We start from the raw sequence: 26,647 nt of genomic DNA on the forward strand, positions 1-26,647 counted from the left end.
TCCCTGTCCCCTGACCGCCCCCCCCAGAACCTCCACCCCATTCAACCCTCCGTTCCCCATCTCCTGACCACCCCTCCCCAGAACCTCCACCCCATCCAACTGCCCCTGCTCTCCCTGCCCTTATCCAACCCTCCTGCTGCCCCATTACCATGCCGCTCAGAGTGGCAGGACCAGCAGCCCCACCATGCGGCAGCATAGCTGCAGGGGATGGGGAACAGCAGGGGAGGGGCTGGGGGCTAGACCTCCCCGGCCAGGAGCTCAAGGGCCAGACAGGACGGTCACCGCGGGATGGATGTGGCCCGCGGGCTGTAGTTTGCCCAACCTCTGATCTAGACCATTGGGATCTTCTTACCATGCCCGGAGATTCGGATAGGACCCGTGGATCACCCCGCATCTCGCCACTTCTAGGCGCCACATAGGATAGTATGAGTATACATTTATTATGACTCCTGGATGTTAAAACAACACTTCATTACTGCTACCTTCTTGTACTGTGCATGTTGGGGTTCCCAAATTAATAATAATTCTAATAACTCTTGGCCCTAATCTCAGGACTGGAACCCAACCAAACCTCAGAGTGTCAATTGGGATTCTTAAGTAATCAGTATACTTAATGTACAATCAATAGATCAGGCAACAGTCACATAGTAACCACTATTTTCTATACTATTCATGGGGTGTGACTGGTCAGCTAAACCACATGATGTTTCTCCTATTCCCTGACTGGCTGACTGAAAGTTTTCTATAGGACACATAGGAATTGCCATATTGGATTATACCAGTGCCCAGTATCCTATCTCTGGACAGTGTGGCCAATACCAGATGCACGAAGAAGGTGAAAAAATCCTGCAGTACGCATTTATGGATACGTGCTCTTAATGAAAGTTCCTCCTAACCTCCAGAAGTTAAAGGTTGGTTTATGCCCGGAAGTGTGAGTGACAGTATCATTTCCAAAACTCTTCAGACTTTTCCATTTACTATTATATTTTGGATATGCTATTATACAGATAAGTATAGACTTATGAATCTTACTGAATTTTTGTCTCACTGATGTCTTCTGGCAATGATTACATGGATCAACAGAATATTGTGTGAAAAAGTATTTTCCTTTATCAGTTTTGAATTTGCCACTTTTCTATTTCACTGGATGTCCCCTAGCTCATGCATTATGAGACAAGGAGAATAAAGTTCTATTCCACATTCATTAAACCAGTAACTATTTTGTATACTTTTATTATGTTTTCTCTCTAAAATCAACAATCCAAATCTATTCAATCTCTCATCATACAACAGTTTTTCCAAGCCCTAATTAGTCTTACCACTATCTTTGAATGGCCTCTAATTCTCTAAAGGAGGTGACCAAAATGAATCACAATATTGTAAGTAATATTATCCCACTGATATATATAATAGCTTTATACTATTTTCCATATTATATTCCATCCCATTTTTTAGGCATTCCAAGTTTTTGTTTCCTTTTTTGCCCACTGTCATATGAGGACCGCAAGAACTCTTCTAACGTCAACCTTCACTTACACAAACACAGATTTGTGTTATATTATGAAATGTTCACTTGTAGCAAATGACAGAAATCAACCATATGAAGTATTTTCAGAATACAAAGGCTGGTAAACAGAGAAGCATACTTTATTCCAATTAATGCTTGCTTCATACTACTACTTTGCAGTATTCATCCATGTCTAACTAGGACCATCTACTTTACTAAATCCTGCATTTAATTAATCAGTAGTTACCAATCTTAAAATTAATAAATCCTAGTTTAGCTACTGCTCAACCATAAGCAGTTTACAAAGGAGAACACATGTTACAGAATGAGGGCCCAAGAAAGGACTAAAATGAATGCTGGTTTGTGGCTCCATAGAATACAGGACACTCTGCTATGGAGAAGTTATCTATTAAAGGCCAGAAACTTCACATTTCAATACAACTTGGCTTCTTTTGCTGGACTATGAGCTAAAGAAACACCTCCAGGGTAACTTCCTCACTAGACAGTGCTTCGACTGTTATAAAACTTTTAGGATTATACTGCTGTATGGCTAGGAAAATGCCCTCAAATCTTATGGCATGCTTTGGGGAAAAAAGAAAAACATATCTAGACAGTACGTGTAAGCTACAGTGTAAACCCAAATCCATAACAGATTACTTGAATGATAAATCAGTGAATCCCTCCACAGCTAATCACTTTATAATCACTTAATTGTTCTCTACTGTGGTTAATCCATGTGTAATCAACGTGTGAGGAATAGATTTTAAGTTGAAGGCATACATATAAGAACATGTAGGATAGTATTATAGGGGTACAGGATTGTTAAAAGTGTATTACTGGTAACAATGTGTTTGGTACACAAGTAAGACAAGGCTGTAATGAAAGGTCTACAGGCTTTAGGCCTGTAAAATCTTCATCTTAGCCATACAAGGCCTTAGGCCTGAAACACGTTGGTTTGACTAGTTGAGCAAAAGAGCCATGTAGCATTAAAATGTATGATTACAGTAAAAGATGTGTTGTGCTGATATTCTGGAAACTATGCAGCAATAGACTGGAAAATAAGCTGCAATGTGCCAGTTAATACCTCAAGATGCCCGATAGTAACATTTTTGGGGATTTTGTAACAATCTCAAATTGCTATGATAACTCATTGACATAGATGTTAATGAAAATAAGCGGAATTTATGGGAAGCCAATGAGAAATTGAGCATCTCTAAATTAATGGGGTGTGGAGGTACGGATAAGGCAAAAGGGGCTGGAACCCTTCTGCATATGTATGAGCTTCAATAGGTGTATGCATAACTCAGAATAAAAGGATGTTGCCTGGCCTGGGTGCTGGGGGAAATACGCGAGGATATGCCAGGATGGCAATCACAGGTGATGATGACGACAATGAGGATGACAATGAGGAAGATGACAACGACACTCCCAGGTCCTCCAGCAGGAGATGTGAGTGCTACCAGTCAGAGGGCTAAACAATTTTCACTCTCTCGCACAATCTGCTATTGTATTTCAGCATTCATGGGATTGTTTATCTGCTTAGTGCATTTGTTAAGAAAAAGATGCGTCATAAAATGCAGTTGTTTCTCGTATGCTTTTTTGGTCTCTTTTCTAATGATACTGACAATATTCTTGATGCTGTAGCCTCAGTAGACTGAACGTTTGACCACTGCAGTTTAAGATCAAATATAGTAAATATTTGACATAGAAGTCAAACTTCCCTGTTGTCCTGTGCTATTCGCATTGTTGTCCACCATCATGCTAAGCAGATGCTAAAACAAAATACTTGAGACAAATGGTCAAGAATGGGGAAGGGGGAAGATAGCCTACACAAAAAGAAAAGGAGTACTTGTGGCACCTTAGAGACTAACAAATTTGTTAGTCTCTAAGGTGCCACAAGTACTCCTACAAAAGAAGCTATTTCCTTCTTGCTTTGTCTAAAGACCTGTTTGCCTCCTAGCATGAAATCAGAAATTTTGCAGCCACTGCTATAGTCAAGACATAGGGTTGCCAGTGTCTGGTTTTCGACCGGAATGCCTGGTTAAATAGGGACCCTGGCAGTTGCAGTCAACACCACTGATCAGGCCATTAAAAATCCGGTCAGCAGCACAGCAGGGCTAAGGCAGGCTCCCCGCCTGCTGTGGCTCTGAGCAGGTCCCAGAAGCAGTGGCATGTCCCCACTTTGGCTCCTACGTATAGGGACAGACCCCCGCCCCAAGCACCGGCTCAGCTGCTCCCATTGGCTGCGAACCACAGCCAATGGGAGATGCAGGGACAGCGCCTGTAGATGTGGCAGTGCGCCGAGCCACCTAGTTGTACCTCCATATAGGAGGTGCAGGGGGGACAGGCTGCTGCTTCCAGGAGCTGCTTGAGGTAAACGCCGCCTAGAGCCTGCACCCCTGACCCTCTCCCATGCCCCAACCCCCTGTCCCAGCCCTGATTCCCCCTCCCATCCTCCGAACCCCTCGATCCCAGGCCAGAGCAACCTCCTGCACCCCAAATCCCTCATACCCAGCCCCACCCCAGAGTGTACACCCTCAGCCGGAGTCCTCACACCCTCCCACATTCCAGCCCTCTGCCCCAGCCCAGAGCCCCCTCCTGCACCCCAAATCCCTCATCCCTGGCCCCATACCAGAGCCCGCACCCCCAGCCGGAGTCCTCACCCCTTAACCCCCTGTCCTAGCCCAGAGCTCCCTCCTGCACCCTGAACCCCTCATTTCTTGCCCCACCCCGGAGCCCGCACCCCATCCAGAGCCTGCACCGCACCCACTCCCACACCTCAACCCCCTGACCCAGCCTGGTGAAAATGAGCAGTGAGTGAGGAAGAGTGAGTGACAGAGGGAGGGGGGATGGGGGCAGGGCCTCTGAGAAGGGGTGGGGAAGGAGGCAGGGCAAGGATGTGACTGCAATAATCAGGCAACTTTACAATGAAATACCGCTGTACTATATAGCCACAGATTCGTGCTGCATAGTTTTCCATTCAGGGCAGAAATACTGCTCCTGGCTACCAAAATGCTTGGTTCTGAAGCAGTTTTGGTGCTATGGCAGCTGCCATTTTATGCTTCCTGCCTGACAGTGAAAGCTGTACAGAGGCAATATGGTCTAGTGAACTGGGACCCAGGAGACTCTACCACTGAACCTGCTGTCCCCCCTGCCCACTTTGCTCTTTTTAAACCTTGCCTGATCTTTGTTATCTTTTGTCTGGTGGGGCTTAGGCTGTGTCTACACCATGCAGCTTTTAGCAACACGGCTGTGCCACTACAGACATGCCTCTAAAAGACATACAGTGTAGCCACTGGTTGTTGGCAGGAGAGAGCTCTCCTGCCAACAAAGCACTGTTCACATGAGCACTTGTCGTTGACAAAATGTTTCTCTTTCAGGAGTTGTTGTTTTAACACCTCTGAACGACAAACGTTTTGTCTTTCACTTGCCAGTGTAGACATAGCTTTAGTCAAACACATTTCATAGACTGGCAGAGACAGAATCAGTAACAATAATAATTCCAGCATTGTCCTGTCACAGCTCTTAGAGTTTGCTGATAGGAGGCTATCTTGAGCCATTCTCCTTCCTGCCTGTATTCCAGACAGCCTCCTATTGAGGTAAACCAATATTTCTGACAGTAAACACCATCCCTGTAACCAGGCAAACATACAAAAGTCATAAATTATTACCCATATCTGTCACATGTTGTCAGTGGGCAAACTCCAGAGTAAGGCGAGTGTGCCTTGAGTTAATGGAGCACCCCAACCAATGAAGTTTTATCCTGGACATTGAGCACTGAACCTAGCAGGTTGGCCCTGCTTTCGTTCAATGTTCAGCAGATAATGAAGTTGGAAACTGAGCTTTCCAAGAGCTAGTTATAATAGAGTTGAGTGAAATTTTTTAGATGAATAAATTATTTGCCAAAAAATGCAGTTTCAGATTACATAAAATTATTGACAAATTCAGCTCAGATTTGGTGAATAGTTTCAGAAAAATGGAAAAAAAATTCAAAAAAGTAAAAATAAAATATAGAATTAAGTATTACAATTTTTCACTTCAAAATGATGATTCATTTATACATTTACCTGGATAAAATGAGTAAAAAAATCACCCAAAAAGGAGACACAAAAACTGAAAAAACTTTTGTTTCAGGTCAGGTGAAACATTCTATCCAAGGTGAGAAAAACAGAAAAATTTCAATTTCGGTTGATCTGAAATAAATGGTTTTTTTTTCATTTCATCTACCAAACTGAAATATCAGTTATTCAACTAGCTCTAGTCTACGTACCCCGCTCAGCCTTTTTGAACCTCTTTGATTATCCAGCCCTTTTCCCTCCATTTCACTCATTCCATCTGCACGTGAACCTCTCTCTTGCATTAACGACACCTGCTTTCTGGCTCCTAGCATCCAGAAGGAAAGTATATAGTAAACTGACCCTAAATGCTGTAACAATGCCCCACAGTTCTGTAGCAATCTGATTCTGGATTCTGCAACAACTCAGTGTTCCCATCAACTTGTGCAATTTTATCACTCACCTTGCAGGATGTGGCAGTTTACTTAAAACTACATCTCCTGGAGATAACTGATTTCGTTATCCAAAAAACCCTTTCACTAAACCAAAAAAAAAAAAAGTTTTCAGTTCTCTTGATTGCAGAGAAAAGCTTGTATGCATGATCCAAGTGTATTCTACAGGCTCACAAACCAGAAGGAAATAAAATTTAAAAAGCTATCATTTTTAATGTCTTATGATTTGGGGGTTAGATAATTTTCAAATGCTTGTGATGGGCTATGTTGAAAACTGACAATACATAAAGATTTGTTGAATGCACAAAACAAACAAATAAATAGATAAAGCAATTTTTATTATTTTTTCCCCTAATTTTCAATATCCACAGGAGTTACCGTATTACAGATGATAACAGTAAGTACATCTTTATATGTTTCTGGCATTCTTAAAGCTGATCACATCACTTTACAAGCAATTTATGAAAACAAAATCAAAGGATTCTTAACTAGAACCCTGACATTGGTTGAAAGGAGGAAAAGAAATGCTCAAACATTCCAAGGAACAAAATGACTGCCAACTATTACTTGGTGTATTGACTGACATACATGGGGATAAACTGCTATACATCTTTATGAATAACAAATACAGATATTTTTGCTTCCAATGAAGACCAGAACACAAAAGGGACACATGTTATTGGTGATATGCCCAGAGAATATGTCTCCTTTAGCTTAAAGTGTGGGTGTATCAAAGGCAGAGGCTATGAAGATCACTTGACATTTTTTCTCTGATTCCTATTAACCGATGTTTATCAAGGTCCGGACTGTGGCATTTAGCCCCAGAACCACAATGGGGATAGCATTGTGCAACACCAGCCCAGAAGGAGCTCTGGGAAGGAGAGTACCCCAGGGAAGCACATTCCTTCCCTCATCTCCCCATCATATAGGAGGAGTGAACAAGTTCCACGTGAAGTGCTGGTTTATCCCCAGTCTCTGAAGGACCCACTGCCACAACCAGAGACTCTTTCCAGGCAATTTTATTTCCCAAAGATAGGCAAAATCTGTCCCTCAGTTCTCCCTGGGCTACAGCTCCAAGGAGATTTTTTTCTCCTTTGCGTCTCTCTCACTCCCTCCTGCTTCAGGGTTCCCTATAGGATTTTTCTGTTTTAGCTGAGCAGTGCCTCCCTAGAGACCTTATTTTCTCAGCAGGTTCCCATTGCCTTCTTCACGGAAGTCCCTGCTCACTCATCCTTACCGACAGCCCAGCTTTTTATAGTATAGGGAGCATCTGCCCCCTGCACCTGATTAATGAACAGGGTTGGCTGGTTCTAGACCTCTGGCAGACCACCCTGTTACATTCTGCCATTCCATGTAAATGTCTCCTTGTCACTCCTGGCCAGCTCTGGGAGCCAGCACAACAATTTGCACTCCTTAGAGTGCACAGAAGAAACAGTCCCTATACTCCGCTAAACATAGGAACCCCTCTTATCCCTAGCTAAAGTTGCCAACTCTGTAATATATAAAAACCTGACACTCCTGCAGAAGTGCAGGAACTTCCCCCGCCTAGCCTCTTTCCCCCAATGCCCAACCCCATTCGCTTGCTGCGCTTCCCCCCTTCCCATCTGCCCCGGTCAGGAAGGACTTGCTTGCAGAGCCAGAATCTGCTGCCACCCGATGCAGGTAGGAGGCGGCCCTGGCTCAGTAGGGGCTGGCACAGATGATGACTCAGTGCCTCCCCGCCTCCCCCACAGGCAGTAATCTGATTTTTGGTGTCCAATCAGTAGATCTGGCTGTACACTGTTCGGTCCCTTTTACAACTGGACTTTCTGGTTGAAAACCATGCATCTGGCCACCCTCGCCCTAGCCCTTGAATGGTCTAAAGGTGAAGAGATGAGAGACGTAAGGAGCCTCTTCCCCGTAGCTCACTCAATGGCCAAGGACGATCTGGCCATACGTGATCATTTAAAGCAACATAGAATGTTTCTGCTATTTCTTTAACATACTGGTATTTCGTTAAGCCTGAGACTATTTGTTTCAAACTGAATAATCTCTTCAACATTGTTTCATCTTCTCAAAGCTTTGATCTCCAAAATAAACAGTTTGCAATAAAAAATAAAGCCATACCCCTGTCTATCATGGCTTTGTATTTGAATATGCATATCCTTCTTACCACATTTTATTAATGGGTTTTTTTAAAAGATAAGATCCAGTTTATTAAACTAAATTATAAACACACCCAATACTGTTCAAAATTCGAAAGTATTACTGTGTCCTGATCTTATTATGCAGGAAATTCATTGAATATCATTGGTTCACACTTTCTTCTCATTTTAAGAAACAACTGGATACGAGAAATGCACTGAGCATACAAAAACAATTTCAGTCAGTGAATTGTGATAATATTGGTTCATAGATAGTATAGGCATTTGTCCTTTGATTTCTCTTCTACCTAACAGCTTTGTCCCTGAGTGCTACAATTATTAATAGCAAGTCTTCCAAAAGAACTGTTTTACATTTTAGGACAATCATGATAATATTATTTTGCATTACATTTTAAGCCTATATCTCTACACAATCTTAAAGCATGGCTTTACTCAGAAAAGAAAGTCTGACATTGGGAGCTTCCATTTTTGCCAAACTCTCAGTGATTTGCCTATTAAACTTGCCTATTAAAAGTAAAAAGATGTTTTTTCTGTGAACTAAGCCTGGGATCCAGAATCCAAACTTTCTTCTTTTGAATTCATGTATCATCACCAGTATTAAAGTTTCTTCAATCAGATGATGGTGATCAGAATGTTGATGATGCAGAAGGAAGAGAAGAATCAAGTTCACTCTGGCAGAGATATACTGGATCCTTAGTGATAACAGGATCAAAGTCCCAGTTATTAATTATTTGTATTGTGGTAACAGCTGGAACCCTGAAAACATAGTCTGTTCCCCAAAGATCTTACCATATATATGCCAAGAGCTGGACACAAACAAACAGAGGCAGAGAGAGAGCACAAGAGAGACAACTGTGATTAGTGTCATAAGATGTCAAGTACCAGAGGGGCAGCCGTGTTAGTCTGTATCCACAAAAACAACAACAAGGAGTCTGGTGACACCTTAAAGACTAACAGATTTATTTGGGCATAAGCTTTCATGGGTAAAAAACCCACTTCTTCAGCTGCATGGAGTGAAAATTACAGGTGCAGGCAAAGTAGGCAACGAGGTTTGTTACAGGGATTGGTTCCTGGATTAGTATTTCTGTGGTGTGGGGTGTAGTTGCTGATGAGTATTTGCTTCAGTTTGAGGGGCTATCTGAAAGCAAGGACTAGCCTGCCTCCCAAGATCTGTGAGAGTGAGGGATCATTTTCCAGGATAGGTCGTAGATCATTGATAATGTGCTGGAGAGGTTTTATCCGGGGACTGTATGTGATGGCCAGTGGTGTTCTGTTATTTTCCTTGTTGGGCCTGTCCTGTAGTAGGTGACTTCTGGGTACCCGTCTCACTCTGTCAATCTGTTTACTCACTTCCCCAAGCGGGTACTTTAGTTTTAAGAATGCTTGATAAAGATCTTGTAGGTGTTTGTCTCTGTCTGAGGGATTGGAGCACATTTGGTTGTATTTTAGGGATTGGCTGTAGACAATGGATCATGTGATGTGTCCTGGATGGAAGCTGGAGACATGTAGGTAAGTTTCGCGGTCAGCAGGTTTTTGGTATAGGGTGGTGTTTATGTGACCATCGCTTATTTGCACTGTAGTGTCCAGGAAGTGGATCTCTTGTGTGGACTGTCCAGGCAGAGGTTGATGGTGGGGTGGAAATTGTTGAAATCCAGGTGGAACTCTTCAAGGGCCGCCTTCCCGTGGGTCCATATGATGAAGATGTCATCAGTGTAGCGCAAGCAGAGGATGGAGGCTAAGGGATGAGAGCTGAGGAAGTGGGAAACAGATTGACAGAGCGAGACGGGTACCCAGAAGTCACCTACTACAGGACAGACCCAACAAGGAAAATAACAGAACACCACTGCTAAAACCTCTCCAGCATATTATCAATGATCTACAACTTATCCTGGAAAACGATAGGATAGACCTTGGGAGGCAGGCCAGTCCTCGCTTACAGACAGCCCCCCAAGCCTGAAGCACATACTCACCAGCAACTACACACCACAGAAACAGTAACCCAGGAACCAATCCCTGGAACAAACCTCATTGCCTACTCTGTTCCCATATCTACTCTAGCGACACCAGCAGAGGACCCAACCACATCAGCCACCCATCAGGGACTCATTCATCTGCACGTCTACTAATGTGATATATGCCATCATCTGTCAGCAATGCCCCTCTGCTATGTACATTGGCCAAACCGGACAGTCTCTACGTAAAAGAATAAATGGACGCAAATTGGACATCAGGAATGGTTACATACAAAAGCCAGTAGGAGAACACTTCACTCTTCACTCACATTCTATAACAAATCTAAAAGTAGCCCTACTTGAACAAAAAAACTTCAAAAACAGACTTCAAAGAGAAATTGCAGAATTAAAATTCATTTGCAAATATAACACCATTAATTTGGGCTTGACTAGGGACTGGAAGTGGCTGGCTCACAACAAAAGCAACTTTGTCCAGAGGTGAGTTTGTAGGAGGGATATATAAAACACATTTCTGTTGGATGAGTAGCAGATATGATACTAAATGCACACGCAGTAGATGTTGAGTAAAGGAGGATGCTGGTTTTATATACTCATTTTTCTGACCATAACCACAGTTTGAATATCAGTCATATTGATTGGCCTTTCATGCTCTTCTCCCACCAGCCCCCTACTCTTTACCTCTCCCGACAGCATCCTCATGCTTGCTGAGGTCAATCATCAAGGTATATTGTATAGGATATATGGCACTAGAGAATGACCTCAGCAGTGCTGCACTGCCAATGGGGTGGACAGGATGTGCTTGTGATACATGCTACACTTCAATCTCTCTGGTCACTTGATTACAGACTTTAAAGTGGCAATATTACAACAAAAAAAACTTCAAAAACAGACTCCAGCGAGAGACTGAATTGAAGTTAATTTGCAAACTGGACACCATTAAATTAGGCTTGAATAAAGACTGGGAGTGGATGGGTCATTACACAAAGTAAAACTATTTCCCCATGTTTATTCCCCCCCCGCACTGTTCCTCACATGTTCTTGTCAACTGCTGGAAATGGCCCACCTCGATCATCATTACAAAAGGTCCCTCCCACCCCCCTGCGTTCTCCTGGTGGTAATAGTTCACCTTACCTGATCACTCTCATTACAGTGTGTATGGTAACACCCATTGTTTCATGTTCTCTGTGTATATAAAATCCCGCTACTGTATTTTCCACTGAATGCATCTGATTAAGTGAGCTGTAGTTCACGAAAGCTTATGCTCAAATAAATTTATTAGTCTTTAAGGTGCCACAAGTACTCCTATGCTTCATGATACTCGCTTTAACTGTTTGAGACATGCACTAGTAGCCTACTAATGCAGTTCTGGTGTGGTATATTAGAATATTGCTGCTAGAATATGGCATCTTAATTCTAAATATCTTTCTAAAAGGATATTAAAAACATTTTTTGGGGATTTTAGCAGCACATCCCTCCACTATTAACAGCTCAGACCAGGAGAACAAAAGAGAAATTTTTTTTTTTTTTTACTATTTTGACTAATTATTAGTTTGATTTTTTTTCTCTTCCATTTCTTTTTAAGATTCCTTGCACTCACTGGGCCCTTTGTCCTTTCCACTAGCCCCATAAGGCTGCCTGCCATTTCAACACTCCGGTTTTGGCCCATGAGCTGCTCTTGACTGTTGCCTTCTATTGTAAAATAGATAAATATTGTAAAATAAAGTAGAATCAGGCTTCTAATTTAGTTTTTACAATAAAAAGATTAAAAGTGAACTAATACTGGCCTGAGGGTTGGAAACAAAGACTCGTTTAGAAGAGAACCAAGCTCTTGTGCGATTATGGGCAGTTTAAACTAGAACCTCCCCCTTGCCCAGCCAAACTCCCTCTGTGTAAAGGTTCTAATCCCCAGCCCCGGATTACCCATGGAATCCGCGCCTATGCACTGAACACAGACAGAATCAAGAACAAAAGGAACAGTTTTTTAGCTTCCAGCCCCAAAGCCGCTTTAGCCAACACCAGATCCAAAAGCTCTATCACTAGCTTTTTCCAGGGTCATACTGTGCTCACAGGTTTCAGAGTGGTGGTAGCCATGTTAGTCTTTATCAGCAAAAACAATGAGGAGTCCTTGTGGCACCTTGGAGACTATGAAATTTATTAGGGCATAAGCATTCGTGGGCTAAAACCTACTTCATCAGATGCATGGAGTGAACTTACAGTAGGGAGGTATAAATATACAACATAGCTCCTGGCTTGGCTTTCTTGCCTCTCTCTCTCCCTGTTCTTATCTGTTCTCAGTTTCTGTGTGATCTATCCTCTCTCTCTCTCTCTGCCCAAAACAATCTGTATAAGAGGAGAATGCTACAGAAGCCCAGAACACATGAGTTGGGATTGAGGAGGAGATGGTTTTACTAGCAGATGAAGGAACTTCACTGAAGTTGTATCAGTTTGTTTACACCATATCCAAGGGTGAAAGTAAGTTAAAGGACTTACCGGTACGCCGGAGTCCTGAGCAGGGGGGGTGGCCTCAACTGGAAGAGGCATGGACTTAAATCACTGGGCCCTTTAAATCTTGATACAAAGACTGGGATTTAAAGGGCCCGGGGCTCCAGCTGCGGTAGTGGCAGCTGGGAGCCCTGGGCTCTTTAAATCACCCCCAAGCTACCAGCTGCAGAGGCGGCTGGGAGCCCCAGGGCTCGGGGGGCAATTTAAAGGGCCCAGGGCTCCAGCTGCTGCTACTGCAGTGGAGCCCCGGGCCCTTTAAATCACTGAGGAGCCATGGGGTCTCCCGGCTGCCACTGCTACCCCAGGGCTCTGGGCTCTGGCAGAGTTTTAAAGAGACTGGGGCTCCGCTGTAGAAGCAGCTGCTGGAGCCCCAAGCCCTTTAAATCCCCGCCTGAGCCCTGCTGCCTGAGCCCTGGGGTAGTGGCGGCCGGGATCCGTCAGGGATTTAAAGGGCTCCGGGGCTCTAGCTGCCGCTACCGCCCCAGCCCTTTAAATCCTCTCTGGAGCCCCGCCGCCACTACCCTAGGGCTTCGGCAGCAGGGCTCAGGAGCCCCACCGCCACTACCCCAGGGCTTTAATTGCCGTCTGGGAAAGCCGGTCCCAGTACAGCGCACCGGCTCTTGCAGGTACACCGTACTGGGGCGTACCGGCTTACTTTCAACTCTGCATCAGAATTTGATCCACTATGTTAGGCAGGGCTCTTTGTGTGTTTAAAACTCCCACCCTGTCTCCTTTCCTTTTTTAAAACCTATTTGGTGCAATGGGTAGACAGGAATCTTCTTCTGAAAATTTGGACCCCATTATGCTAGGTGCTGTATAAACACATACAAAGCCACAGTTTATGCCTGAAAAAGCTTACAGTCTAAAGGGAATGGGAAATATTTATCATAGTTCAGTTCCATTCTAGTAACCATACTGAAGACATAATATAAACTCTTTGTAACTCAAAAGAGAAAAATGGAGCAATAAATTCTATTTGTCACTCAAAAATGTTGACTAACTGTGTTAATGTTTTGTATTATCCGTAAATAGGCATGTTGAAGTTAACTGACAAAATAAGCGGCATAGTTGCCGGCTGATAAGAATTTCTAAAACGTGCTGGCTGCTTTGTGGGAGGATTTCATCCTCGGGGAAAAGAGAATTTCTGCACTAAAAAGGGGACTTTGGAGCACACCCTTCCCTGACGAAACAATGTGACTCATCTGCACTCAGTCTGAAGCTGGGCAAATTATGGTATTTGTGCTGGGATTAAAGCATGCAATGTTTTCATTGTTTGAGTTCACAGAGCTTCTGCAATAATAAATTGTTTTGTGTGATCCTGTGGGTAGGCACTAGACTGGGATTTAGGACACTTGGGTTCTATTTCTGGCTCTGCTACTGATGTGTTCTGTGGCTTTGGGTGAGTCATTTCATCTCTCTGTGCCTACTTCCTCTCCAACCCTTTCTCTTCTGGGTGTGGTGTTCTGTCCCATCTAGTGGCACTGAGACCACTCAGAAAGAGATAAAATGATTCTGGCTCTACAGCTTTAGCTAACAGTCTCATGCAGTAGAGACTCATACACTGAGATCCCAGGTTCGATCCTGCCCGCTGATGACTGGAGTCAGTCAGTATTACACTTGCAACACAGATGTGAAATTGCTGTCACTGTCTCTCCTGTTATACAGTGATGAAGGTGGAGGCATGAGGAAGGATTAGGATTAAGCACTTGGATTCTGAGTATCTTGGTGTTTGTAATTTTCATGAAGCAAAACCAAAATGAGATCTGGTCTTTTCATGGTAATATCACGATCTAGACCATATCTTGTGTTGGTAGGTGCCCATTATGGGCTCTGTGAGGCATGTAAAAATCTTGTGGAGAAAAAACAACAAATACAAATACTTGAAACACAAATCCAAAAGCAGGAAATTGTGCATACCCTTTGTGAAAATGAAAGTAACTAGAGAATGAACTGATAGAGTGTTGTAGTTATTTTTTTCAGCACTCAAGAGTAGGCCAGTACTTAAGAATGAAAGACAGGACTGGTTATACACTGTTCTTGTATCAGGATAACTACACTGTTAGGGTGCTGGTTTTACCAAAACAGCTATACCAGTACAACCCCTCATGTGAATGCAGTTATATCCTTTCCCTCTCACAGGAGTAAGTAATTCTACTATAAGCACCTGTATGCACAACTTTTGTGTGTAGACAAGCCCATAGTCCATGACTGGAAGAGTTTAGGTACACGCTAAAAAAACAATTATTTGTTTTCTGATTTACTTTTTTTTGAACCAGTCATTTTTAGCCAAGTTCCACCACCAAAAATATCTCTTTAATGAAACAAAAACCTTTGCAGACAGTGTAATGAATTTTCCTCATCGAAAGAACAGTACAGTTGTAATCACAATTTAACAGCCTCTCAAACAGTGGAGAGGTAGGAGGAACTAAACACCAGTATCCTTGAGAATGGTTAATACACATTACATGGTTGGCTTTTACTTCTGAGATTACGAAAAGTGTACATTTTTGGTGTCTAAACATCATTTTTAATTTGTAGCCCTTTGTTTTTTTGAACTAGAGTATTTCGGCAAAGCTTTCCAATAAGTGTTTATGAAACTTTGCCGAACAAAAATGCTAAGCCTTATGCCAAAGAAAGGTCAGATTCCACCCTTTCGTCTGAGGCATCAGAGCACAAATGCAGTAATCAGTAACCTCATATAATGTAAAGAAAACACCTTTGTTTAGACACAAAATGCATCAGCTTTAGGAGATGCACATTGATGTTAAGATACTGATGGTTTGAAAAACTTTCTAGATTTGAGTGTCATTTTTCCCAAGCTTCCAAGCGAATGTTGACCGGAATAATAAATGGCTCTGGTTTGGGTCACTCTCCACTTTTGTTGCTTTTACATACCTGCCCAGCTAATCTCCAAGGATAAAACAATGAACAACAACTTCATTTAAACAGCAAAGGAGGAGAACAGGTAAAGGCTGAGAGCCAAAAAAAAAAAATAATAAAAAGCATGGAATAACATTTAGAACTGTACAAAACTAGATTTTATTTTTGCTTTGCAGAACTACAGATGTTAAGTTTGGAACTTACATAGGCTGACAAAGAAATGACTTCATCAAGTGCAGGTAAATAATAAATAATCTTATGATTGTTTCAGAGTAGCAGCCATGTTAGTCTGCATCCGCAAAAAGAAAAGGAGTACTTGTGGCATCTTAGAGACCTACTGACCATTATGCCTACCTACATGCCTCCAGCTTTCAACCAGACCACACCACATGATCCATTGTCTACAGCCAAGCTCTACGATATAACCACATTTACTCCAACCCCTCAGACAGAGACAAACACCTACAAGATCTCTATCATGCATTCTTACAACTACAATACCCACCTGCTGAAGTGAAGAAACAGATACACAGAGCCAGAACAGTACCCAGAAGTTATCTACTACAGGACAGGCCCAACAAAGAAAATAACAGAATGCCACTAGCCATCACCTTCAGCCCCAACTAAAACCTCTCCAACGCATTATCAAGGATCTACAACCTATCCTGAAGGACGACCCATCACTCTCACAGATCTTGGGAGACAGGCCAGTCCTTGCTTACAGACAGCCCCCCAATCTGAAGCAAATACTCACCAGCAACCACACACTGCACAACAAAACCACTAACCCAGGAACCTATCCTTGCAACAAAGCCTGTTGCCAACTGTGTCCACATATCTATTCAGGGGACACCATCATAGGGCCTAATCACATCAGCCACACTATCAGAGGCTCGTTCACCTGCACATCTACCAATGTGATATGCCATCATGTGCCAGCAATGCCCTCTGCCATGTACATTGGCCAAACTGGACAATCTCTACGTAAAAGAATAAATGGACACAAATCAGACATCAAGAATTATAACATTCAAAAACCAGTTGGAGAACACTTCAATCTCTTTGGTCACGCGATTACAGACCTAAAAGTGGCAATTCTTCAACAACAACAAAAACTTAAAAAACAGACTCCAAGGAGAGACTGCTGAATTGGAATTAATTTGCAAACTGGATACAATTAAGTTAGGCTTGAATAAAGACTGAGAGTGGATGGGTCATTACACAAAGTAAAACTACTTTCCCATGTTTATCCCTCCCCCCCCCCCTGTTCCTCACACATTCTTATCAACTGCTGGAAATGGCCCACCTTGATTATCACTACAAAGGTTCCCCCCCCCCACTCTCTTGCTGGTCATAGATCACCTTACCTGATCACTCGTGTTACACTGTGTAGGTAACACCCATTGTTAGTGTCTCTATGTACACAATCTCCCACTGTATTTTCCACTGCATGCATCCGATGAAGTGAGCTATAGTTCACGAAAGCTTATGCTCAAATAAATGTGTTAGTCTCAAAGGTGCCACAAGTACTCCTATTCTTATGATTGTATTTCTACTGAGTGCACAAACTTACTTTTTTTTTTTAAGTGGACCTATACTACACCCCCAGTCCTGACTCATGGTAGGGAAAGACATCCTTTCTAAAGGTGTAGCGGCAGCGATGCTAAAGTCACACCAACATAAAACTGGAATAATGCATTGGTGAATCAGGCCCACAATATGAAGCATAAATGATCAAACCCCTAAGCTTCAGTTTTGCCGAGCAAGTTTTACTTGATTTTGATATGTCTAGCCCAAAGACAGTGTTCACAAAAAGCCAGAAAGAGCTGCAAAATAAACTAAAGACATTTGTAAACCACATTGACATGTGTCTTGGAAGAAAGGATGGATGGTTTAGGAAGAAGAATGATTTTGTAGTTAAGGCACTGGAATGGGATTCAGGAACTGATCCACAGCATCCTGCAGTTAGTAGGAGTCTTTCCATTGACTTCAGTGGTCTTTGGATCAGACCCTTAGGATCTGGGCTCTAGTCCCTTCTCTGCCACCGACTTCCTGAATTACCTTGAGCAAGTTGTTTCACTCTGTGTACTAGACTGTTGGTAACATTCCTGTACTGTCCTCCAGAAGGATAGGCTGTGTCCTAATAGATTGTTTTGTACTCTAATTGCTATATCACACATGCAGTTTATATTCAAAATCTCTTGCTTTTGCATAGTACCCAGCTCAGCTCTGCAGTTAAGCATATAGGGCAACGTATATTGCTAAGGACTGCACACAGCAATATTGCTTTAACAGCTAGTAGAAATTATGCAGTGATGCATTTAAATAAGTTACTTGAGCAAAGATATAGGCCCCATCCCAAAAGACTTTTGCAGGACAATAATCTTTAACCATAGGAGCAGTCCCATTGCCTTTAGTGTAACTAAGCACATGAGTAAAAATGTTCATGGAAAAAGACTGTAGGATCAGGCTTCATTTTTTCCAATGAGAGAAAAATATTCTTTTCAAACCATATGAACAGGAGACCGGAGATAACGTATTTCAAGTGTTACTTATGTAACAGTGTGACTGCAAAGTTGGAATTATTATGTTCTGAATTCTGCAGACTTCTGAAAGCTTTGAAAAGCTTCATGCTGTCTTATAAAATCATTCTACAACCTCCTCTCAGGTTTTTCCTGGTGATATCAACATTCTCTTGAATCAAAATTAAATTAAGTGCTTACTGGAAGCTAACATCCCTGAAATCAATTTCAAAAGTCAATTTAATGTACATGGTATCTCAAAGAGCCATAGAAATGTTATTATTAATGTGAGCAAATTACTACTGCTTTGTTTTTCTAGTTTCACAGTTCACAAGATCTACTGTGATGGGGTGTATACCTCGGGCCACATGGATGAAGAAGGGGCCAGAGAGGCCCTTGTGTTAGGGGAAGTCCCCACTCCTCCGGCCCTGTCACCCCGCCACGACAGGGCGGATGCCTTTAAAAGGGAGGAAACTGCAGTCAGCCATGGGCAGTAGGGAAGGAGAGCAGAATTGCCCTTAGCAGCTGACTATAGGACTGACCTGTGAAGCTATGCAGGGAACGCCTAGGCAGGAGACCTTCATGCTGACCCAGAGGAGAATACAGCTGACTCCCAGGGTAAGATGGCTGAGCCTGTTTCAAGAGATCCAGCCACAGAGATTTCCCCAACCTTCTTATGCTAGGACTGGATCAGTGGCAGCACTGTGAACTTGCCATCTGCTGCTTTGCTGGGACCACAGGGAGGGAGTATCCTTGAATATGTGGGAGTTTGTGACGTTCATTTTGATCCCCGAACTGGAGAGACTTAAGGAGGCCCACAAAGGACAGTCCTCCCCCCACTCTTCAAACAGTAGGGAAATGGGGCCTGTGTTGTAACCACCCAGTGCAGATAACTGGGCATTATCACATTCTCCCACGCCCTGAGGGAGGAACCACCAAGGACTCTTCCTCATATGAGCAAAGCCTGCATTTCAATCCCCGTAGCGACTGAAGATCTATGTAAGGAGGATTGATTCAAACTGCCCAATTTGGTTAAGCCAAAGGAAGCATCACTGAATAAACGTTGTGTCCCTTTGTTATTGCTTGCTAAACTGGCAGAATAAGTCTGGTCTTTCCCAAAATACAAACAACATTGGTACATGCTGCTAGGAAGATGATGTCTGCCATCTCTGTAGCATCAGCTAGGTGAAAATGCTTTGATCTTGCATGGAAAATTAAATTTGGCAAAAGTCTAGAATTTTCTCCGGGAGCCACCTTTGGCCATTGAATAGCTGTGTGCCAACATCAGGGACAACAAACAGGATGTTGTATCCTGCGGGACATCACATTTGGAAACTTGTTCCATTATGTGGGTAGATGAGTCAGCAGATTTAAATACTGAGAGTGGTTGTTCCCTTTTAGAACCTGCACAACCTCCCTTCGCAGTAAAGGTGGAGGACTCTCCTATGTAGACTATGACATCAAATCTGCTGATTCATCTAACCACATTGTGAGAAGAGTTTCCAAACGGGATGTCCTGCGGGATACAAAATCCTGTTTGTTGTCTCTGATGCTGGCACACAATTATTGAATGACAAAAGGGGCATATTTTAAAAGGCACATATCGAAGAAAGTAACTGCCTAACTCTCGTTTACTTTGGTAATGAAAATAAATGGGAGTTTGGCATCTACCTGACATTTGTGACTTTTTAAATCTTTCCCAAAGTTTTTAAATGGTAGATTTGCCCAAAGTGTTGGGCTGGGTTGGGGGGAAGCGTTCACCCACTAACACAATACATTTCCTTGTCAAAATGAGGGAGAATGCAATCTTCTAGCTCAATCTAGAAGTTAACCACAAGCAGGCTACAAGAAAAGGTGTGAAATGAGAACTCGAGGCTACCATAATGAATACACAATTTAGTTTAAGGAAATTAACCCCTCAAAGTGGACTTTTGGAGTATATGGCCCTGCTTCTCCATTATGTCTGAGGCTGTGTTTGGATGTGGTGAAGAAGAGTGGGCACAGGGAGCCAATGGCAGCTCCCTAAGCCTTAGCAACCCAGTCCCAGGGGCCTGCTCTGATTTCTGCTACTTGCATAAAGTAACTAGCACATGTGGTGGCAACACCACTCAAATTAGGCCCATCCACCTCTCAGCACATGGAGACAGAGGGATGGGATGGCCAACTCTGAATGCGAGAAATATTTTTCAACTGGGATAGAGGTTTTGGGAGTCAAAGGAGGACAGTTCTACGAAATCTGGGACTGTGGGGAGGTATGTGGTGAACCAAAGAATATGGCTTTTTATGTTCCTCCATGATTATTATGAAATATAAATGGGGGAACCCCTATGCTCCCGCCCATTCAAAAACATAAGCAAATATTCTGCCAATGCAGCAGCATAGCTCCGTGCTACTAAGGACTTAAAGAAGTGTTGTGGAGGGATTCTAAATTTGCTTTGTAGCTGCAGAAATGAATAGAAATTATTCATGGAGTATAAGTCTGCAATTATCTCAATCCCTTTTTTCTCTGCATGATCTTACAAACCTAGAATTTTAAGACAGGAGTAATGAATTGTTGTTAAATACTACTTGGACTTTATACAGAGCATTTAAAATGCTTTTTATCTGCATTTTCATCATTACTTGCAGAAAAACCTAAATCTCTTCAGCGAGCAGAGATAATTTTGAAAGGACATGCAAAGAGTTAACAGATTTATATTTAAATATGAATTTACAGTTGTACCCTACTTGGTAGCTGCCTGCCCTGCCTGGTAGCTTTCAGAAGCAATGGCTAGTTCAATCAGAGATAAAATTGAGATATTTGAAGAGGAGAAACTGAGAGTCTCATATTTTTCTTCCCCTTGTAGCAAGCTTTTCAAGGGGAGGTTTCCGGATTTTCCCAAGTACCAGCTTTTGATATCCCCTTCAGGGGTTGAGCTTAAGAGTGTTTTACACTACCCTTCCAGCCCGCTGGTTGTCTGTTTGTAAATGCAACTAAACCTCCCAGCCCTTGGAAACTAATCTTCCCACTCTGTTTTCTCTTCACATGAAATTCAAGCTCCATGGCTTCTCCTTCAAGACTCTGCCAATTTCTCTTGCTAACTTCTCCGCTCTCAAGTCCTCCCACCTGGGCTCTCACTCACTTTCCTTCTAACTGCGTCCTTTCTTCTAACTGCATCCTCTGCTTCCTTCCACTCCCTGAATCATGCCTTCTTTCATATTTAAAGTAGTCCGCTCCCACTGTGCCAACTATCTCCTTCCACTTCAAAATTGCTCCTCAAATTCTGTGCTGATCTCATCTCAAAAAAATATAGTCCTTCTCATACCTCTATCTAATCTGCATAAGATTTGAATATAGTGGTCATTGCCAAAGTCTGAGCACTTACATTCACCTTCAATGAATTCTATTTGTCTGGATTATATGGTAAGATCTTTGAGTCAGGGACCTTGGATGACATCCCGTTTCCTTGAAGTCAATGGCAAAACTCCTAGTGATTTCAATGAGGGGAGGATTTCATGCCTTATCTTTTTTGTGTTTTTGACACAGGCTGTTAGAGAGAGGTTGTCTCTTATCTTTATTCCAAGTTAAGTGCAAATGCTTTCTATGTCATATTGTACACACACAGCTCTATAACTAATCAGCAATGATACATACAACTGTATAAGCAAGTTTGGGGTAAATAAACTGCTTTTCACTCACAAAAATTCTTCATGGAAAAATTGACTATTAAGTGAAAATGTCAAAACATTGTCTTTACACCCTTATCTGGGAGGTAGGGGCATAGAGGAGGAAAGGGGTGAGGAAAATGTTGCTCGGCTCCAATATTGGGGATTTTTTCACTCTACTAAACTAAGAGGGAATATCTTTCTAAAGACAAGAAGAATTCAGTTTCCATAGTAACTCAGTGAAAGGGCTCCCTTACAGTCTAAATTTAGCAGAGTTGTGTGTGCTGGTTTATTCAGCAGACTACCGTTCACTTGAGGCTACAGTGTAACCACTAAATTCATTATATCTAGGATGGAAGGTTGAACTGGAACCGGGATTGACAAGATGGCCCGCTAAAAATGTGTAAAGCTAAAAATAACAACACGGCCTTGAAAACCAGTGACAAATCATAAGTGAAAAGAGGAGATATTTCAAGTCAATATAAGGACATTGATTTATCATATTATGCTACGAAACTGTTAGTATTTACTATGGATAATTTTCATCCCACTACATACCATTCATTTATTTAACCTCCCTTCTTCTATAGAGATATCACCTATCAACCTCATTGTAGAGATCACCACCGTTCTCTACCAACTTTTATTCACTCAGAAAGGGAGGACATGCAGTCTACCTGTCTACTCTAGGATATTAGATTGTGCTTCCCGGGGAGGATATATATGACAGAACAGGATGGGAAGTAATCATCTATTGTTTAAATTTAGGGTAAAAAAAATCTGATCTAGCCAATACATCTGTCTCTTGGGGTACATAAAGAAAATTGAAGAATATATTACAGTTCTGAAATGTGTTAGATGTATCATTTATAATTGTAATTACTTAGCTGTGAGAGGCCCAATGAAGTTCAGTCAGCATCAGAAAGAAGAAAAGGAAGGTGTCCTAATGAAGAAGTTGATTAGAGTGAGAGTTAGCACTAAGTGCTGATGAGGATTTTCATTTTAAGTTTACTTACAGTAAATGACCTCAAATTAAAGCTCTCAAAACTTCTATTCCAAATGACCAAGCACAGCTTGAAGTTGGTTGTGACCAAAATAGCTTTGACACTTTGCCTGGCCAGTATCCATGAACCGCGCCCCATACTCAACAGAACACAGACAGTGAAGCCTCGATCACATGATGGCATTTTCAGGACCAACTCGGTTGTGGTAGCAGGATTAGTGTAGGCAAAACTGTCACCAATTTAACCACCATGTCATGAGCTAGAAACACATTGCAATATCCAAGCATGAGGTGGTGCTTCAACTATCTTTGCATACATAAAGGAGCACATTTTTCATAACAGGCAGCCTCTATTTTGCGGGCACGAGTTGCATTTTTTATCAGCAAATCAGTCACAGATTCAAATCTGGCTACTTTTATTTGTAACTACCTGGCTGTAGGTATAATTTTCTGTGCACACCACTCAGCTGCTGGCACAACCTGTCTCCATTCCAATGCCAATCACTGTGGAGCTTGGGTCATCAGCAGGACTGAACCCAGGATCTTCAGCACCAAACACTTTACACATGAGCTAATGGAGTAACTCCATTATTTTTATTAGCAAGCAGTAGCCTGCTATAGTTGCTGGATCCACCAAGAACAGCTAGACCATCAAACACACTAAAACAATGTATTTATTACATATGCAGCAGTAGATGTACTGCTGGCTCAAAAGAAGAACAGAGAGAAAAAGGAACAGTATTATGTGTGCGTATATGGCCAAGAATCAAAATAACCCACTAATACTGGTATGGTGAATTTAGGGCTGACTTGACATCAACATTTCAATGGCTTTGTGGCTGAAATAAAAGAAAAGTAAACAGGTTTTACATGATAATCACCTTTCAAATGATTACTAAAAATGCTTGTTCAATGAAATGACAGCTAAATAAATCAAAGCTTCTGTTAACACTTTAACCATACTCAGAGACAAATTAAGATAGTTAACTATCTGTCTCTTGGGGTATTGACATTGCTGAAGGCACTAGAGAGAACTAATCAGCTAATTGTAATTTACATACATTAATATGTTATTAAATATTAAGAAGGACAATGTTTGGGTGAGATTTAAAAGGGAGTGTGTAGGGGAGAGACTAGCTAGCTAGCTACTACCCTCCAGGAACTTTCTAATCACAAATATGCTGTAACATAAAATGTTAAGTGAAGTATGATTGACTATAAACGCTGGTATAATGAAAGGTCCAGAGAGTAACAAGGAGGACATATCTTGCCATCTGCAGAGAACTTTTGTTAATTGTTAGTAACAACTCAAACCTCAAAGCTAACCTCGGCACAAAAAGTGGGAGTGTGCTAATAAAGTTTGTAGATGATACAAAGCTGGGAGGTATTGCCAATTTAGAGAAGGACTGGGATATCTTACAGGAGGATCTGGATGACCTTGTAAACTGGAGTAATAGTAATAGGATGAAATTTAATAGTGAGAAGTGTAAAGTTATGCATTTAGGGATTAATAACAAGAATTTTAGTTATAAACTGGGGATGCATCAATTAGAAGTAACGGAGGAGGAGAAGGACCTTGGAGTATTGGTTGATCATAGGATGACTATGAGCTGCCAATGCGATATGGCTGTGAAAAAAGCTAATGCGGTCTTGGGATGCATCAGGAGAGGTATTTCCAGTAGGGATAAGGAGGTTTTAGTACCGTTATGCAAGGCACTGGTGAGACCTCACCTGGAATACTGTGTGCAGTTCTGGTCTCCCATGTTTAAAAAGGATGAATTCAAACTGGAACAGGTACAGAGAAGGGCTACTAGGATGATCCGAGGAATGGAAAACTTGTCTTATGAAAGGAGACTCAAGGAGCTTGGTTTCACAGTAGCAGCCGTGTTAGTCTGTATTCACAAAAAGAAAAGGAGTACTTGTGGCACCTTAGAGACTAACAAATTTATTAGAGCATAAGCTTTCGTGAGCTACAGCTCACTTCATCGGATGCATCCGATGAAGTGAGCTGTAGCTCACGAAAGCTTATGCTCTAATAAATTTGTTAGTCTCTAAGGTGCCACAAGTACTCCTTTTCTTTTCAAGGAGCTTGGCTTGTTTAGCCTAACTAAAAGAAGGTTGAGGGGAGATATGATTGCTCTCTATAAATATATCAGAGGGATAAATACCGGAGAGGGAGAGGAATTATTTAAGCTCAGCACCAATGTGGACAGAAGAACAAATGGGTATGAACTGGCCACCAGGAAGTTTAGACTTGAAATTAGACGAAGGTTTCTAACCATCAGAGGAGGGAAGTTTTGGAATAGCCTTCCAAGGGAAGCAGTGGGGGCAAAAGATCTATCTGGCTTTAAGATTAAACTCGATAAATTTATGGAGGAGATAGTATGATGGGATAACGTGATTTTGGTAATTAACTGATCTTTAAATATTCATGGTAAATAGGCCTAATGGTCTGTGATGGGATATTAGATGGATGGGATCTGAGTTACCCAGGAAAGAATTTTCTTTAGTATCTGGCTGGTGAATCTTGCCCATATGCTCAGGGTTTAGCTGATCGCCATATTTGGGGTCGGGAAGGAATTTTTCTCCAGGGCAGATTGGAAGAGGCCCTGGAGGTTTTTCACCTTCCTCTGTAGCATGGGGCATGGGTCACTTGATGGAGGATTCTCTACTCCTTGAAGTCTTTAAACCATGATTTGAGGACTTCAATAGCTCAGACATAGGTGAGGTTTTTCGCAGGAGTGGGTGGGTGAGATTCTGTGGCCTGCATTGTGCAGGAGGTCAGACTAGATGATCAGAATGGTCCCTTCTGACCTTAGTATCTATGTATCTAAACCATGTTCAAAGCCCTGTCTGGTCAGTTACATATATACACAAGGCTTGTAAGCCATAACAGGATTTGTTTGTGTCATTCCTCATGCAAGGGTCTGATGATACAGCCTACTGTGATGTTTATGATTTTATTTTTGCCAATATAGTAAATTCTTTTCAGTTAGCAGGCAGGAGTTATATCCCATGTCCCAGAGACACTGCTGTGCTTCAGAGTCAGTTTCTCTGCAAAGAAGAGAATGCAAAGAATTCTACATCACTTCTGTTACCAGGATAACTTCAAAGCACCCTTTGTCCATACTGGTAGAATATACTGCCAGCTGACATGTTCTAAGGCTGCCTGCTCTACACAGTTCCAAGGCCACCAGTATTTGCACTGGCATATGAGATTAACATTACAGCAATGTCACATAGCCAATTACAGGATATCATGTCATCACTGGGGCTCTACTACAGAACAGAGCAAGTACTCAGGACCTAAAAACTAGTTTTCCAAAAGTGTTAAATGAATGCTATTAAGGGCATACACTCTATTTGTATTTTACTTTGCACTGCCAGTGATGTGATAACATATAACTGACCTGATGACATTAGACATCTGTCTAAACAGTTACTTTAAGGATAACCCAGTATCATTGACAATGATGTCTTGTGTGAAAAGAACAGTACGAAGTTTTCTTCATCCCTCTCCAATCGTGGAAAACCTGAGGACTTTTCACAGCTCCAAAGCCACAGAATTTTGACTGCTTAGAAATTTTACTATCTGATCAGAATCATTGACTGGCATGCACGGTTGGAGATATGGGGTAAGGGTCTCTTCTCTCTCTCTCCACACAAGCAGCCAGCCATCAGCATGTCAAGTGCCATCAACTCAATCACCTGTCTGTACACCATGATGCACTGAAGGCTGGGTGTGTGGATTAAAGGGGTATGTCTAGCCCTGCAGTTGTCTGGCACATAAAATGGCCAGCAACAGCAACCAGCAAGGGGGTGGTCGCATACAATGCTCCTGTTGAAAGGATCAGTGATATCCATTCCACAGTGCTTTCTCCTGGTTTGCTCTGTGCTCTCCAGACATTGTACCAACATCTGTGATCCGCCACAATGCACCAGCCAGGGCAGGATTGTACCTTTC

At 42.2% G+C, this 26,647-nt stretch overlaps 1 protein-coding gene across 1 annotated transcript in view; it reads right to left on the minus strand.

Moving 5' to 3' along the window:
• DLG2 (discs large MAGUK scaffold protein 2) overlaps positions 1 to 26,647 on the minus strand; it is a 1,500,569-nt gene that overhangs the window by 1,030,674 nt on the left and 443,248 nt on the right.

The sequence above is a fragment of the Dermochelys coriacea genome, chromosome 1, assembly GCF_009764565.3.
Source record: "Dermochelys coriacea isolate rDerCor1 chromosome 1, rDerCor1.pri.v4, whole genome shotgun sequence".
In the NCBI taxonomy this organism is placed as follows: domain Eukaryota; kingdom Metazoa; phylum Chordata; order Testudines; family Dermochelyidae; genus Dermochelys; species Dermochelys coriacea.